The sequence below is a fragment of the Panthera tigris genome, chromosome A1 (genome assembly GCF_018350195.1).
Source record: "Panthera tigris isolate Pti1 chromosome A1, P.tigris_Pti1_mat1.1, whole genome shotgun sequence".
Classification (NCBI taxonomy): domain Eukaryota; kingdom Metazoa; phylum Chordata; class Mammalia; order Carnivora; family Felidae; genus Panthera; species Panthera tigris.
The window spans coordinates 234,696,483-234,713,893 of record NC_056660.1 but is presented as its reverse complement, the minus strand read 5'-3'; the positions used below and the strand labels follow the sequence as shown (position 1 = coordinate 234,713,893).

The following is a 17,411-nucleotide window of genomic DNA, read 5'->3' as shown; positions in this document are numbered from 1 at the left end:
TCCAGAAGCCCCTCGTCTCATATATATATTTTTGAAGGAGGAATTTGATTTCAAAATTTTTTTCAAAAAAAAAATTTGATTTCATTTCGCACAAACATAACTTTGTATAATTCCAGCATTGGTTTAGTGAAACTACTATAAAACCCAAGTTGTTCCTTTTTGATGGGAAACTATCATAAAATGTACATAGCAACTATACCAAAATATACTTAGAAATTTCTCTTTACATCCAAAAGCAATAGTCATATGGCATTAGCTGTTTACAGCTTTGAGAAATGCTATAATGTTTTTGATATCATAATCATGCCAATCATATTGTGGTTTTACTACACTTGATCTTAGCCAAAAGGCCAAGAAGCGATCATATTGTGGTTTTAAAATGGAACATCATCACCCCCCAGAAGTAGATCATTCTCCATTTTTCTTTGCCACTTAACAGCTGGGCATCCTCTTCCAAGTCAACCTCAGAAACCATGATATTGCCTTAAAAAAATGGCTTCTGGGGCGCCTGGGTGGCGCAGTCGGTTGGGCGTCCGACTTCGGCTCAGGTCACGATCTCGTGGTCCGTGAGTTCAAGCCCCGCGTCAGGCTCTGTGCTGACGGCTCAGAGCCTGGAGCCTGTTTCCGATTCTGTGTCTCCCTCTCTCTCTGCCCCTCCCCCGTTCATGCTCTGTCTCTCTCTGTCCCAAAAATAAATAAATGTTGAAAAAAAAATTTAAAAATGGCTTCTGCGGTGAAGAAGGGTCCCATGACCTGCCGGACATCTTGCCCTGGTCCAAGGATTGCCCGTGTGCTCTTGGAGACACCTGTGAGCTGCAGCTAGGCCCACTGTCCACCGAATGTCTTTCATGCAATTTTATCTTTGTTAGCCTGAACCTGTCTTCACCAATAAGCGGTTCCACCTGCAACAGTCCCAAATTGTGATCTGGAACATGCCCAGGGTGACATGCAGCTGGGCCAGGTCGCTAGGCTCTCTATCACCGTGCACATAATACAACACCATCGAAGCCTGTTGTCAGGTCCCCAGGGTCATCTAAGGGACCTCTCCCTTTGAGAGTTGATGATCACATCCAAGGTTTCTGCACATCTCTGTGTGCATACAGCTCTTTCTCTTCTGAAGGAAATAAATTCCCAGCAGGCCAAGGTGTGCCAGTGCCCCGGTTCTGAAAGCTGCACCTTGCAACTGCATACCCTTCTTAAGGTTCTTAAAGGTCTAGTGAATCAGGAACTATGTGGGGACTTCCAAAAACCTTGACATAGCTGGTAGTCTTGTGGGCATCTGCCTGGTTGAACAAGGGGACCAGCTGTTAGACGGAGGGTATGGGAGGAATGGCAGGATCTTGATTCTATCCCCTGGAAGTGCCAGCTCCTCTGGGCACGTCCATTTGGAAGAGGTGCAGTAGGAAACCATGTCTGAACATGGCTCCATTGCCATTTGGGGACATTTGTTTTTAAGTCACTTCTTTTTCTACTCTTTGCCCTCATAGGTTTTCAAAAACATCTTAAGGAATTAGCTTTTAAAGCAAAGCTAATGAAATATATACATATAGATGATCTTGATATCTAGTATATAATAGAATAAATACATCTATAACAAAATAAATACTATGTGTGTATGTGTGTGTATCAGTTAGTTCATAGATGTATTTCTTTTGAAAAACAAAGACATGAATGAGTCTCGAATAACGATGGTGCTTGATGGTGTTATTTTTGGAGTAAGACATAGGATGTTGTCGGGACCACAGTTTGTATGTAAAGTTAGTACTAAGGTTTCAGTCTAGAGTTGGGGTTGTGGGGGAGTCTTAGGTAAGGAAGTCATTAGATTAATTGCTGATTTGCAAACAGGTTGCCACATCCAAGTGAAATACTGGGTTAGGGGCCACACCTCCTTGAAAGCTGTACTGTTTCCTTACCACCTTCCTCAAAATGCCCCTCTTGGGAATTCCTCCGACCAGGCATTTGGTTCAGCCTGGTGGTTCATGTGCCTCTTTTGTTGCTATAAAAAAAAACCTCTTCTCCTCTGACTTCTGGGTGGTCACCATCTCTCATGTTCATAGAAGGGCCCAACCTGTGTCTCTCTGTAGTTTCTACTTTACTCACGGTAACAAGGACATTTACTCTGTGATTTTATTTATTGTATACCATTTGATTCTTACTTAAATATGGTGAGAGACTCGTGATTATTTTCCTCTCTAACAGAAGTAGAAATTATAGCTCAGATAAGCCACGGTCTTAGAGCAGGGTCTTAGTTGACATTTTATAAATAAATATGTATATATATATATATATATATATATATACACACACACACTCAGATATGTAATGTATAGTCAGGAAGGAAGGAAGGGAGGAAGGAAGGAGGGAGAGAGGAAAGAAGGAAGGGAGGGAAAGAAGGAAGGGAAGAAGGAAGGAAGGAAGGAAGGAAGGAAGGGAGGAAGGAAGGAAGGGAGGAAGGAGGGAGAGAGGAAGGAAGGGAAGGAAAGAAGGAAGGGAGGAAGGAAAGAAGGAAGGCAGGCAGGAAGGGAGGAAGGAAGGAAGGGAGGGAGGGAGGAAGGAATTATAAATCACACCAGGTCTTCTGAGACCAGTATCTACCATTATTCAGTTGTACCTGCAGCCTAATGACCCCCTACATCACCTTGCTAGCTACTCCTCAGTAGGAACTGAAGCAGATTGGTCCCCATTATCTGGAACACCACCACCTATAATGCACACATTTGTAAATGCACATAGGAAACGCAGAGAGTTAAATATAATATGTTAGAAACATTAAACCAGTGTATGAATGAAGAGTGGGAAAGTAAGATTTAACTTTAAAAGGAAATTTTAAATCTGGCTATATTATTATCTACTTTAGGGCTCTTTAAAAACACGTTGGCAGGAGCCCTGAGAAGTATATCCACATTACCGTAAATTCCACTTAGATCGTGATGGGGATTAGTGTGAATCAAAAACCAAGCCCTCATCCCGTGTGGAGTAGCAAACACTCACTGCAGCCTCATTTCCACTAATCCGGGGCTGCTGAGTGATCTTTGATCACACCAAGTATTACAGATGGAAAAGTACTCTTTTCAAATCCCCAACGTGTTTCCAACTGTCAATAAAATCCTTTTTAAGTGTCAAAAGCAATTGCTCTGGTTTACACTTACACCGCTAACCATCGCGGCACATTTCAGGGCTTCTAAAGCAAAACAACCACCAAATGGCATAACTGCGGGCCAGGATTCTGACAGCCACATTCAACCTCGGCTTTAAAGGCATTAGGAATTCATTTCTAAAAATTGCCATTTATGTTAACTGCACTTTAAAGATTAGGCATTTCACTCAGAAAATCTCTTATCTGGGAGGCAAAACAACCCCCACGCCAACCCTCGAATTAAACAAACAAATCGCACAGGTTACACGTCTAGCCAGATGTTTGAATCCGCACAGAAAACGAAAACGCTCCCAGTTCCGGGAACATGTGACAAAAATTCTAATATTTAGAAGCACGTGAACAAAGGACGTCTTCCATTTCAGAGACGATCTCAATGAAAACGGGAGTCTTCTCCATAAATTATACAAGACGATGGTTTGCAGTAATTGATGTAATAACGGAGCGGGGAGAAAGGGACACAATTCCCTAAACTAGATGAAGTAAGCGATTACCCTTGCTCTCAGAAAGCTCCGTCGGTGGGAAAGCTGTCAGGGCCCCAACAGAGCCCACAAACCCTGGTTGCATTTCAACATCAGAGGCCTGGGTCTTATTATCTTTCCAGGATGTGCATGTATAATAAGCCTCCCCGACAAATGAAGGAGGGGGGGTGTTTCTGGCAAAATGAAAAATGGTGATAAACTATGTCCAGATGATTAATTCAGGGAAACTCTCCATCACACCGCGACGACATATGCCCATCTCCTCTGTTGTCCCCTTGGAGATTTTCCTACTAAACGTATGTGCATATATTTCATGGCCACTGATATTTGAATTGCAGCCGGCTCCCATGCAGAACATGAAACACTTCAAACTGCATAACTGACTAAATTATCAAGTCTCCAGTGGCCTGAGGGGGCAATAGCCATAATAATGAGTGTGCTTAAGTGGTTTGTGTAGATCTCCCCGCCCCGTAACTTTAATGCCCCGACTTATCAGGTTGGTTTTTTTTTTTTTGCCCTCCTTTCCCTGCTACAGATTGTCTCACATAACATTACTGGCCATTTTGTGTTGGGGGAAATGCACTGATCTGTCCTTGTAAATGAACGTGGAGGAAGAGGAAAAGCGGTGACAGCCAACTTATAATCACGGTTTAATCGAATGAAATAGTCGCTTGGCCTGTTTTCATCTGTTATTATTCCATCTTGGTTTTTTTTTTTTTAATGTTTATTTATTTTGGAGAGAAAGACAGAGCGTGAGCAGGGGAGGGGCAGAGAGAGTGAGAGAGAGAGAGGCACGGAATCCGAAGCCGGATCCAGGCCCTGAGCTGTCAGCACAGAACCCGACGCGGGCCTCGAACCCACAAACCGCGAGATCATGACTTCAGGGGAAGTCGGACGCTCAACCGACTGAGCCACCCGGGCGCCCCATCCATCTTGTTTAACTGTAACGAATACACTGATGGGTGCACATTACGTGGGAAACTTAGGGGTTACCTTAAATGACATCATCCATCGGTACTTTTCAAGTTGGCACAACAACCTTCAGGGATTTCTCACCATTGGAGATATTTTGCATTTACTCATCTACTGCAGAAATCAAAACCTATCAAAAACCGAACACCTAGATTTGCTGGTTTGGTCATGAAAAGGGTGTTTGAAAAATCCACCGGTGCTCTAGTCTGCTTGTGCCAGTAAAGGGGCAACGTTCGGCGTGAGATTCCGAAACGGTCGTTCAGTGTTGTGAGGGCAACTGGTTTTATGCTGTGTATCATTTTAGGTCCCTGCCGTGTGCCCGGCACGGGTGAAATCCCTGTTGTACAGTTTTCGCAATTCTTCCACCGCAACGACGGCAACAACAGGAGCACCACCGTGTGGCCAGGATCCGAACAAAGAGGACCCGCCTGTGAGGGAAACATAGGCAGCTAAGAGAGGTCGGCCGCAGGCTGGACAGAAGCGATCTGCTGCTGGGTCTGGGGGTTTCGTTCCATTGTTTTGCCTACCGTTCCTTTGGGAACCACACTGCCCCCCTCTGCGTCCCTGGGAGGGTTACGCCAGCCAACATCTCCGGGGCGGAGGAAGGCTGAGTCTTAGCCAATGGCATCTTCCCTCACCTGGTCGCAGTGACTCTGCCAGATGGGACCAGATGGGGCACAGATGAGAGCGTTGGGTCCGTGGACTTTTGTTCAGGGAAAGGGGTGTCCTTTTCCGCGTGGGGTGGCCAGGAGGATGAAAGGTAAGCCTGCGGTCCTGGGATCCGCCTTGGCCTCCAAGTGTGAAGTTCCTGCTTGGGCATCAGCAACCCAAAGACAGACGGCCCTGGGGGAAGGGAGCGAGAATCACGGCTGCCTCCGGGTCATCTACATGCTGACACAAGTCACGGTCTGAGTCACTTTTCTGACTTGCAACCAAAATCACTCTGACTACTGTCGCTCTTACCCTCGATTCCAGTCCCCACGGGAGCGAGTGTTTGGGGAGGAACCTTGGTGTCATAGCAAGATGATAAAGCTCCCACGGTCCCCAGAGAGGGGAAGGAAGAGGAAAATTAAGCTCTCCGGGTGCAAAGGGAGAGAGCAGTTCTGGCCCAGGCCTAGAAGACCTAGGATGCTGCGTGGAGAGCTTCGATGAATCAGTCAGATGTGAGAAATGTTTCCAATGGTAGCATAGGATACCTAGGGGAAAAAACAAACAATTTTTCCACCCAAGACAACCTAAATGTGTCTGATTTTCATCCAGTCATCCCCACATGGTTCATTTAAAAGGTCTCAGAGCAGAGTTTACATTTATGCACGGGGCATCAAAAAATCCTTGCATGCTGTGCTTGGGGGGGTGAGGCTGGGGCGTAGGAACAATTCCACGGAGACCGTGCTGGGGAAAGCCGGGCTCTTGCTGCGGCCAGGACGTGACGACAACACAATGGAGAGTCCTGTGCGCAAAGCTGTCCTCCCACCCGCATCGCTGTTGGCTTTAGAGTTAATACAGCAGCCTCCCTCAGGGGAGCCCCGCCCAGCTCTGCCCAAGTTCAGCTAACTTGAGAAGAATTCTCCCAATGAACGGGGACAGTAGGTGCGGTGACAAGACCGCCTGGCTTTGCTCTCACGACGTTCAGAATCCGGATAGAAATCGGCCAAAGGGAAAGAGGCAGTGAAAGAAAACAGGCGGACCGTGGGAGGGACGGAGGAGCTCTGAGCTTCTCCAGCCACCCGCCCGTCCAAGAAATCACTTGGCGCCTCCACGTCTCAGGAGGGCCATTTAGGCAAGCACTCAGCTAGTGGGTCCTTCTGACTTCTACTCCAATGGCTGTGCCCCCGGGCCTCCTCCGCCCTTCCTTCCCGCTGATGCTGGAGTTCTCCAGGAGGTCTCAACTCAGTAAATAACGGGCTCAGGAAAGTATCTGTTGCTCACCAACCGCAAGTCCCAACTACGGCCCTGCCTCTTCCACCACCTGCGCCTGAACGAATGGGCGTTCGTTTTGTCTGCCCTTTCCTGGGTACACGTCCAAGTGAGTTCTGCGTAGGAGCTCATAACCAGGTTTGTAGAAACGGCTGGGGGATCGTTTGCTTCTTTTCTTTTTCATACCAGTGTTTTCCTTTGACTCGGTAATATATGAACAATTTTCAAGAATCAAATGACTCTATGGGGCGCTTGGGTGGCTCAGTTATTTAAGCATCCGAGCTCTGCTGATGTCATGATCTCTCCATTCATGGGTTCGAGCCCTGCATCGGGCTCTGTGCTGACAACTCAGAGCCTGGAACCTGTTTCAGATTCTGTGTCTCCCTCTCTCTCTTCCCCTCCCCTGCTCGTGCTCTGTCTGTCTGTCTCTCACTCTCTCTCCCTCTCTCAAAAATAAATAAATATTAAAAAACTAAATGAAAAAAAAATCAAATGGCTGTGAAGAGTGGGCAGTTAAGACCCAACCTCCCACCACCCACCACCTGGCACCCCCCAGGACTTCCCTCCACAGTGGTCACCCGTCTCCAGTACGAGAATGTTTCCAAGGTAGAGTCCCGGACATGGCCATGCTGGGTAAAAGAACATGTACGTTTTAAATTTTGAGATGTACTGACACATCGCCTTCCATCAACTGCATCAGTTGATAGGTCAAATAAATACGAAAGGCTGCCTTCTTCTCCGTGGTCACCAAGAAAATGTACTTTCAAACTTAAATCTTTACCAATCTGATTGCAGGAGGAAAAATATTTTATTTTAACTTCAACTCCCATTTATCTTTAGTGATAATCCAACTATCGTTTCACCTATTAAAATTTTTGTTTCCTTTTTTAAAGCTTTCCATTGTGTTCATCTTTATTCTACTGATGTATAGAAATTTCTTATATATGAGACCTTTGATATTAGTTATGAGTATTTTCCTTCATTTGTCATTTGACTTTGACTTTGTTTTAGGGTGTTTTTTAACAATACAAATTTTATTTAATATGGGAAAAATCAATTAGTTCTTTTTTGAAAAATTTTTTTAAACATTTATTTATTTTTGAGACAGAGAGAGACAGAGCATGAACGGCGGAGGGTCAGAGAGAGAGGGAGACACAGAATCTGAAACAGGCTCCAGGCTCTGAGCTGTCAGCACAGAGCCCGACGCGGGGCTCGAACTCACAGACCACGAGATCATGACCTGAGCTGAAGCCGGCCGCTTAACTGACTGAGCCACCCAGGTGCCCCAAAAATCAATTAGTTCTTATCTTCTATGGCTTCTGAGTTTTGTTTCACAACTATAAATGGCTTTCTTATTTTGAGAGGATAAAAAATAATCTATTTTTTTCCAGCATTCTTATTGTTTCAGATTATTTTCAGAATAGGCATATATTTCTTTTTTAAATTTTTTTAATGTTTTTATTTATTTCTGAGACGGAGAGAGACAGAGTATGAGCAGGGGAGGAGCAGAGAGAGACGGAGACACAGAATGCGAAGCAGCTCCAGGCTCGGAGCTGTCAGCCTGACGCGGGGCTCGAACTCACAGACTGTGAGATCATGACCTGAGCTGAAGTCAGACGGTTAACCAACTGAGCTACCCAGGCGCCCCCAAAATAAGCGTATATTTCTACTTTGTTTTGGCAAAGAATATGGGGTAGAGATTCTGCTTCACTGTTTAAGTGCTGTCCAAGCAGAACATTTACTGAGTAATCTGTATTATCTCCCATCAGCGTATAATGCCAGCCTTATCAATGATAACAAAACCCATTTTATAGATGAGTAAACTGAAGCATGGTGTTCAGAAGTATTTTGCTGAAGGTTCCATCAGAGTCAAATATGAACCCAGGCAGTTTGCCTGCAGAGTATACTTTCATCTGTATTTCTCTTTGTGTTGTCCTTACATTTATTTTATTTTTTCCACTTTATTAATTGCATAGGCTTTTAAACTTTTGCATTTATTGTCCACCAAGGACTGATAGAACTGAACTAAAATTCTCTCATGGCTGAAATCCTATCTTCCCCTTGGTGTATACAGATTTTACTTTGTGATAGCAATTGCATATTATATAAAACAAAGATTTCCAATACTTTAACTTTTTTAGACACTATATCATCAACTACGAATGATCACTCTGCCACATTGAATGTTTAGTGCTTTCAATGTGACTGTAACATTATTAGTGGAAAGCTTTCTTTTATTTTTTTAATGTTTATTCATATTTGAGAGACAGAGAGAGAGGCAGAGCGCGAGCAGGGGAGGGGCAGAGAGAGGGAGACACAGAATCCGAAGCAGGCTCCCGGCCCTGAGCTGTCAGCACAGAGCCCGACGCGGGGCTCAAACTCACGAACCGCGAGATCACGCCCTGAGCCGAAGTCCAATGCTTAACCGACTGAGCCACCCAGGTGCCCCAGAAACCTTTCTTTATGATAGTAACAATATCTTTTTAACTGCAACTCTTCTCACATAGTTTCACTTGTACTTGGAGATATATTTTTGTTCGATTTTGTTTCTAGTCTCAGTCTTTATCCTTTTCTGTTTCTGAAACAGTAACATAGACAAGGAAACTGGTACTAAGTCATTTTGCTTAAGGAATAATTTTTCACACTGTTTTTTATTTTGAAGCCCACTCTTTCAAGTCCCCCAGAATGAGGGGCGCCTACTGTTGTGATAGGCTGGATGTGGAAGCCCCACCCCCAAAAGTGATGCTCTTTGGGAAGTAATTAGACTTACATGGGGTAATGGGTACTAATCCCTGTACTTGGATTAGTGTCTTCCTAAGAAGAGGACAATAGATTTCTGTCTCTCCACGCAAGTACAAACAAGAAATCACAACATGAGGACACAGCAAGATGGCAGCCGTCTACAAGCCAGGAAGAGATCCCCTCCCAGGCACCAAATCAGTCAGCGCCTTCATCTTCGATTTCCAGCCTCCAGTACTGTGAGAAAACAAAATTGTGGGTAAGACCTTTGGCTTATAGTATTTGGCTCTAGCAGACCCAGCTGAGACACCTACAATATTTATCATTTTAAAATAGGATGCAAATCTTATTTTTGACAATTCTTCTGTATCAACTGAGGTCACTAGGAACAATTTGAAGTTTGAGATACACTTATTTTATGTGTTTATTTCATTAATTCTTTTAGAGGTTGGAAGGGTAAGAAAGAACCATTTCCATATGAAACATAAGTGACATTTGGATGTCCTGCACCTTATCATTCAGGAACCAGGACCCAGAATCCTGGGCTTCTGACATATTTTTATGGCCTGAAACACTGTCAAAGAAAATTAAACTATTATACATATCAGCAAATTGAAGGAATAAAAATTCAACATTTGGCGGAATATGCTCAAAGATGAATTCTCATTTTTAAAGAACATTAAGTGCATATGTGGGTCTCCACGTTAGCCGGACTGCCGCATAGCTCAAACGCAAGTCTGAGAATTAACGCTTGAGAATAAGAATGACAGAATCTAAACCCGGACCTGGAAAAAAGGTCCGTGTTTGTAAAAGGACAAAACGTGGTCCTGGTGGCTGAAACTGATGCTTTAGCTTAAGACAAAACAAAAACAAAAACAGTCAACCAACAAACAATCACCGCAAAAAAAGTCTTTAAATGACTCCGACTTTGAGGATACATCCAGTAAATGTAGAATTGTCTGGCATATTCTTGACCAAAGAAAAATGAGTTGAACTGAGATTTTGCATTAAACTTATATTTTTAACTGAAGTACAGTTGACAAAAATGAATGTTACATTAGGTTTAGGTGCACAACACAGTGATGGGACACCTTTCCACGCTAAGCTATGCTCACTGCAAATGTGGCTGCCATCTACATTGGGCGGAAATTTAAGATCCTTATGTTGGAAGGATTTCCATGTTTGGCCCCAATTTTTCATAATACGAAGCCTAAGGGTCAAGTACAAATTTGATTTGCACTTAAGTCTCTCTTTAGACTTAACTCTTTTTTTTTCATTCCAAGTCCCTGATTCTGGCTGACTAAACCACGTGTCGGCAGAGTGTTGCTGTCGCTTCCCACCCAAGGAAGCTAGGGATGCACCTGTGGAAGCCTGCTACCTACTCGGACGTGAGCGCAAAACCTCTTTCTCGAGAGATGACAAAATGAGCCCCAGAATATGGCTATGAAGACAGGACAGTTGGGGGGTTAGACAGAAGTTCATGCAAGTAGAGAGGCCCAGCACCAACACGAGAGGGACAGCGCCCCATTGGAGGTATGACTGATAAGCTAGGAGTGGAGATTAAAATGAAACCACTCAATTATTCCAACAAAAAGGCGGGGCGGGGGGAAGAAAAGCAAAGAACCGATAACAAACAAATGGCAAAATTGAATACTTCAATTTTAAGCACGCTAAAAGGAAACGATCCAAATGACAAATGAAAGTCAGAGATTGGGGTAAAAAAGAAACCCACTGTAAATAAAAGAGGGGAAAAAAAGGTAGCATAACCCTAGGATATAATGCTGGAGTGCCTACTGTATCACACAAAGCGGACCTCTAAACACGGAGCATTTCTGTGGAGAGAGGAAGGCATTTATGATTGTAAAAGATTATATGGGTAAAGATAGAAGAGCCATCCTAAATGTGTAGGCATATCAGAGCTTCAAAATGATAAAAGAAAAATGGATCGACCTGAAAAAGGTAGAAAACTTCTTTTATAATTATAATTATACTTGTAGACTCCAATTCCAATTATAATTATAGACTTCAAAAGTCCTGCCTGATTACATCTCATGTGGGCAGGAAGTCGGACATGTAAGTGGACAGTAAGGACCCAGAAGACACACAAAATCCAATCAACCAACTTGACCAGGTTGATATTTATAGGAAACTTAGAACACTCCACTCATAATAACAAAAGACACATTCTTCTCAAGTGTGTGGGGAACGCTCATCACGGCAGACTAATCTCAGCAAACTGAAAAGAACTGAAATGAAACAAAGTAACTCTAATCACAATGAAATTAAATTTGGAATAAATTACAGAATGACATATGTAAAATCCCCAAAGCCTTGGAAATTTAAATAAGCCACACTTCTCTCTATCCCATGGGTCGAAGAAGCAAACAAAAGAAAAAGTAGAGAATATTTTTGATTGAATGGCAATGTAAAAAAGAAAACAGGCGCATATCAAAATGTGTGGCACACAGCTAAAGCAGTATTGAAAGGAAAATTTATAGCGTTAAAATTCTTACTTCGAAAACAAGAAATATTTCCAATCAATAATGGGTGCATTTATCTTAGAAAGGAGAAAACGAAGAGCAAATTAAACCCAAAGCAAACTCAAGTAGTGGAAAAATAAAGATCAAAGCAAGAATCACCACAATTGATAACAGAAAAACAATGGAGAAGCTCAATGAAACTAAAACTCGTTCCTGGGGGAACAGAGATTTAAGTTAGGCAGGAGCTGGCACAGGGAAAGATCCCTTCTGGGGGTCAGGAGGAAGGCGGTTGGCAGTGAACATTCTGTGATCTGCAAAGGGGCAATAGTGACAGCCCCCCCCCCCCCGCCGCCGCCCCAGGAATTCAGCTGTTCAGCAGGCGTGGGTGGTAGAGAGGAGATCGGGGTCTGTTTTTAATGTTTTGCCTAAACGTTTGCTTTAAAACTAAATCCTCTAAATATTGGCTGGTCCGAGCTGTGTTAGCCTCTGATCTCAAATCAAATGAAACCAAATCAATGACACAGTATCTGAATTCCTATCAAAGTTAGAAAAGATTTAAATGAGAGCAGGATCTGGGGAAGGTGACAACATACAGGTGGAGAGTGATTCATTCACATGCATCAAACACAGTCTCACTGGCTCAGGTTGTTTGAAGTTGTCATAGCCTTCTTTTCTTCTGTTTATGGCTCTCAGAAATAATCAGAAATACAACAGCTGAGCAGAGTGATAGGCACAATAATGTCTACAGCATCATTATTTAAATTGGGCAGTGTATATACTCTCAGTAGTGGACATAAAGAGACTGACTTATGTTGAACCCGTGCAATTAAAACCACAGATAAATTGCAAGATAATCGCATTACACTTTCAAAGTAAGAATAATGGGAACAAATTGCATGCGATAAAATCTCAAGATGTATACAAATATAGGTAGGAAAAAAAAAACCTTGAAGGAATCCCTCAAAATGCTAAAAGGATAAACCATGTAGTCAGCTTAAATCTGTTCTAACTTCATCTTCAACCTTTATACTGAATTGTTTCTACGTTTACATGAGAAGATTATTTAGAAATCCGGACCCACTGGGGCACCTGGGCGGCTCAGTTGGTTGAGCGTCCGACTCTTGATTTTGACTCAGGTCGTGACCCCAGGGTCATGGGATCAAGCCCCGCTTTGGGCTCCACGCTGAGCATAGAGTCTGCCTAAGATTGTCTCAATTTTTTCTTCTGCCCTTCCCCCTTGTCAACTCACACATGCTCTCACTCTCTAAAAAAAAGAAAGAAAGAAATACAGTCCCACTAAAATAGTACCGAAGTCAGTGAAGAAACCAAGTGAAAAAAGTTACCTCTTCATCCAAGATGCATTTATTACTTTGTGATTGTTGGATGTTTATGTGTAGATTTATTACTGTTTCACTACTAGGATCCGCATAACAGGAGAAAATCAAGCTGAGGAGGAAAGGCTGACTAGTCTGAGGCATGTGCCCAGCCGGCTCTGACGTGCCTGTCACTTTCCGTAGAGGAAGCAGGATTTCAGAAAATGATGAGGACACAGACGCTTTCATCTGCAGTTTATAAGGTATTTTCGGGAGTGTGAGAACAGGTGCCCCAGCTCAGGCCGGCCGGCGTTCTCCCCACCTTTCTGGAAGCCGGTGGCGTGTGGGCTGGAGGATGAGTGAGTGCTGACACCCAGCTCTCGGCTAGAGAGCTGGGCTTACATCCCAGGCTTCCTTCCAAGTCTGGGGCCTCCCCTGGGTTACCTGACTTACTTCTCTCTGTACCTCAGTTGACACATCTATAAGATGGACAGAATAACCCCACTCAACTGTTTGTTGTGAGAATTCAAGAAAGGCACTTTTCATAGTGACACACACACACAATGCCCACACGTGTACCTATGTGCACACACACACACACACACACACACACAATTCCCCTACATGCAACTACATGCATGCACATGCACACACACATGCACACACAACGCCCATGCACGTACCCACGTGTGCACATACACACAATCACATTGCCCATACATGCACCTACGTGTGTGTGCATGAGAACACACACACACACACACACACACACACACTTCTCCTTAGTTATAGAAACTTGAACTACATTACACAGAAAACTATTTTGCATATCATTTGAAAAGATACAAGTAATACAAGCTAATGTCCATCACGCATGCCCTGTGTGGTGGACACTGTGCTCTAGGTGCTTTATATGCATTATTTCCCTTGCTTTCAAGCAGGTTCAGTTTCCAGCAGAGGACAATGAGGTCCCAGGAGGATGATGAAGGACTAGGATCCATGTCCTATGGAAACGACAATCTGTGAAGATGACACAGCTCTGGAACACAGCCGTTTTAAACTCTCTCTCCTATAACCACCTTCTTTTACTTTGAAATCATTGTTATGATCCGTTTGGGCTAAAATGATGTTTCCTAGTAACGCAGCTGTGCTTAATATTGAGGGAAAGTGGGGCAAGAAGAGAAAGAGAGAGAGAGATTGATTTCTCAACAACAAAGAGGAAACGAAGAGAAGTTTCAAGCTCTGCAAGAAATAAAAACACTGTTTTATGATGCATATTATCTGGAATCGCAAAGTGAAAATTCAAACACTGTATCAATTAAGCCAGTGATCTCTGTCTTATAATTTGACGGAGGAGAAACGTATAAGACTTAAGTGTCAGTACAAATGTACTGTGATTGCACAGATGCACTTTATATATACTGAAATTGTAAAAAGATAGGGCTTAACTAACCAGGTTCATACCTAGAGGAATTAATAAAATTCACATTGACGAATCTAGATCTTTTCTTATATATAAAGGTGATCTCCGGTATAAACATGTAGTATTGTAAACACATTTGCATCCCATGCATTTGATTAAAGTGAAACAAGCGATGTATTTTCATTTTTTTTGCCAGCAGTAGAAATAATTTTATTCTCACTAAAATACATACTACATGCTGATCACATTTTCAGGTGAACAATCACACTGAATTAGTTTTTTAGACTCCTGGCTTCATATCTTGGTACCGAATGACTTGAAAGTTGGTTTCCAGGATCACTTCGTTTGGATCTTAGATTGCAAGGTCTCCTTGTAGTTAGCTGGTGAAGGTTAGGTTTACATGAAAAAGGCCTGTTAATGGCTACATTTGCTAAACACAAGCAAAAACAAATGTGTTCAATCCCATTTACTAATTTTGTTGTTGTTTTTTGTTGAATTTGGCCAGTAGTTTTTCTCATTTTCCGAGGTCATTAAATTATTAGTAAAAAGAAATAGAAAATCCAAATGTCCACTGACTGAGGAATGGATAAAGATAACATATATATATATATATATATATATATATATATGAATACATACACACACACATACATACATATATATGTATATATATACACATATATACATATATACATATGTATATGTATATGTGTATACATATATATGTGTATATACATATATACACATGTATACATATGTGTATACATATACATATATATATCGTCAGTACATTATATATATATATATATATATATATATATATATAATGGAATATTACTCAGACATCAAAAAGAATGAAATCTTGCTTTTTACAATGATGTGGAGGGAGCTAAAATGTATTATGCTAAACAAAATAAGTCAGTCACAGAAACCAAAATACCATATGATTGCACTCATATGTGGAATCTGATGAACATATGGGAAGATGGGGGAGAGAGAGAGAGAGGGAAACAAACCATAAAAGACTCTTAAATACAGAGAACAAACTGAGGGTCGATGGAGGCGTGTGGGTGAAGGATGGGCTAGATAGGTGATGGGTACTAAGGAGGGCCCTTGTTAGGATGGGCCGTGGGTGTTGCATGTAAGTGATGAATCACTGAATTCTACTCCTGAAACCAGTATTATACTATATGTTACCCAACCAAAGTTAAAATAAAAAAAACAATCACTGAAGAGAATCAGAAAACTCTTATAAAATTTCCTATTACCAGAAGCTTCCCAATGGTGCAAAGGTCATTTGAAAGATTTTGAAACAGACTTGATTTTTTTTGCAGAGTGAATTGTTTGCTTATATGAGTTTTTAAAGGTGGCAGGTTAACAGTATCTGTTAGAGCAAAATTACACAATAATGGAAACTAACATAATATCTTTTGTTTCAGGATTTTTACATCTTCATTGGAAAAGCTTCTTTTTAAAATTAGCCGCTGCCTTGCTCACTAAAATTTCACTTTAAAAGGTAGCATTAAACACACTTCGAAATATCTGCAGAGCACATGCATCAGCAATGTCCTCTCATCTCAGAAGCAATTAGCGAAGTCTACCCACCGTCTTTTTGTAGAACACTGTGGCACTCACCTACGAATTTCACACCTCTGTGTAGAAACCTGCATTTTTAAGCAGTATAATTCTGCTGTGCCGGGAAAGGTGTTCACTTTGACTTTTTCTCCCACTAAAAATTTTACAATCTGTTCAGAGTATTTTTTGTTCTCACAAAACACATTAACCATTGGACTATGCCCAGTTGCATTTGGGGTTTTCTGGTTCCAATGTCTTTGCTGGTCTGAAGCTGGCTTACAAGTGACCCAGCGGGTGAATCCTGTGTTTGGTGTTATCTCCGTATTAGCCTAGGGACCTAACTTTTCTCCTCTTTTCTTGTCATGTCTTTTTTTCCTAACTCCAGGCAAGATTGCCCCTTCATCGATGATTGTATTTGTGTGTGTTTTACTTAATCTCATGTTTAAGTTGAAGAACCTCTTCCCTGTTGAGTTTTTTGAGGGATACACACCTGAAAAAATGTCTTTAAGTGCTTCATCATTGAAACATTGGAAACATTGAAACATGGAAATCTAAAATATATTTAAGATACCAACCTTCTGGGGCACCTGGGTGGCTCAGTAGGTTAAGCGTCCAACTCTTGATATTGGCTCAGGTCATGATCTCATGGTTCATGGGATCGAGCCCTGCATCAGGCTCTGTGCTATCAGCACAGCTTATGATTATCTCTCCCTCTCTCTCTCTCTCTGTCTCCCCTCTTTAAAAATAAACAAACATTTTAAAAAATCAGTGGCTATAATGGCCATATTTCAAATAATCTATTTGATAATTTCACATCCTTTTTTGGGTCACCTTCTTGACAGCCATAAGTAGGTGATCATTTGGTAGTAATGTGGTTAACAGAGGACATTTGTGTGTGTGTGTGTGTGTGTGTGGCTTTCTCGTGAATACTTCATCAGGAATATGCTTAACTTCAACTTTTGTGGGACTTTTGTAAGCGAGGTTCCCTCGCAAGTGGGCACACCTGAGCTGCTCTCTGTCTCACCATAAATTCAGAAGTCAAGCAGCTAATCATAGGCCACCAACCATCTAACCTTGACAAAGGATGAGCCCAAGTGTCAGTCCGTAGAGTAAATATCAGTAAAGCTTAAATCGCATACAACTTTCTGACTAAAATGAATGTAAACAGAAGTTCTCGTAATTTCTTCCAGCATCTGAGGGGGTTGTTCATTTCCAGTGACGCTCACATCCTACTTTGAAGCCGCTGATCTAAAGCTCTCCATACGAAACCCAAAGTCTTAGATTTTTAATCCTCATAGTTAAAAACCCGTATCCATGGGTTTTGGTCTGGATATTCTGGAATCTACGGAAATCAAC

General features: G+C 42.2%; 1 pseudogene; it reads right to left on the bottom strand.

Moving 5' to 3' along the window:
• Positions 1 to 211: 211 nt before the first annotated feature.
• Positions 212 to 362, bottom strand: LOC122232436 (annotated as a pseudogene).
• Positions 363 to 17,411: the final 17,049 nt, after the last annotated feature.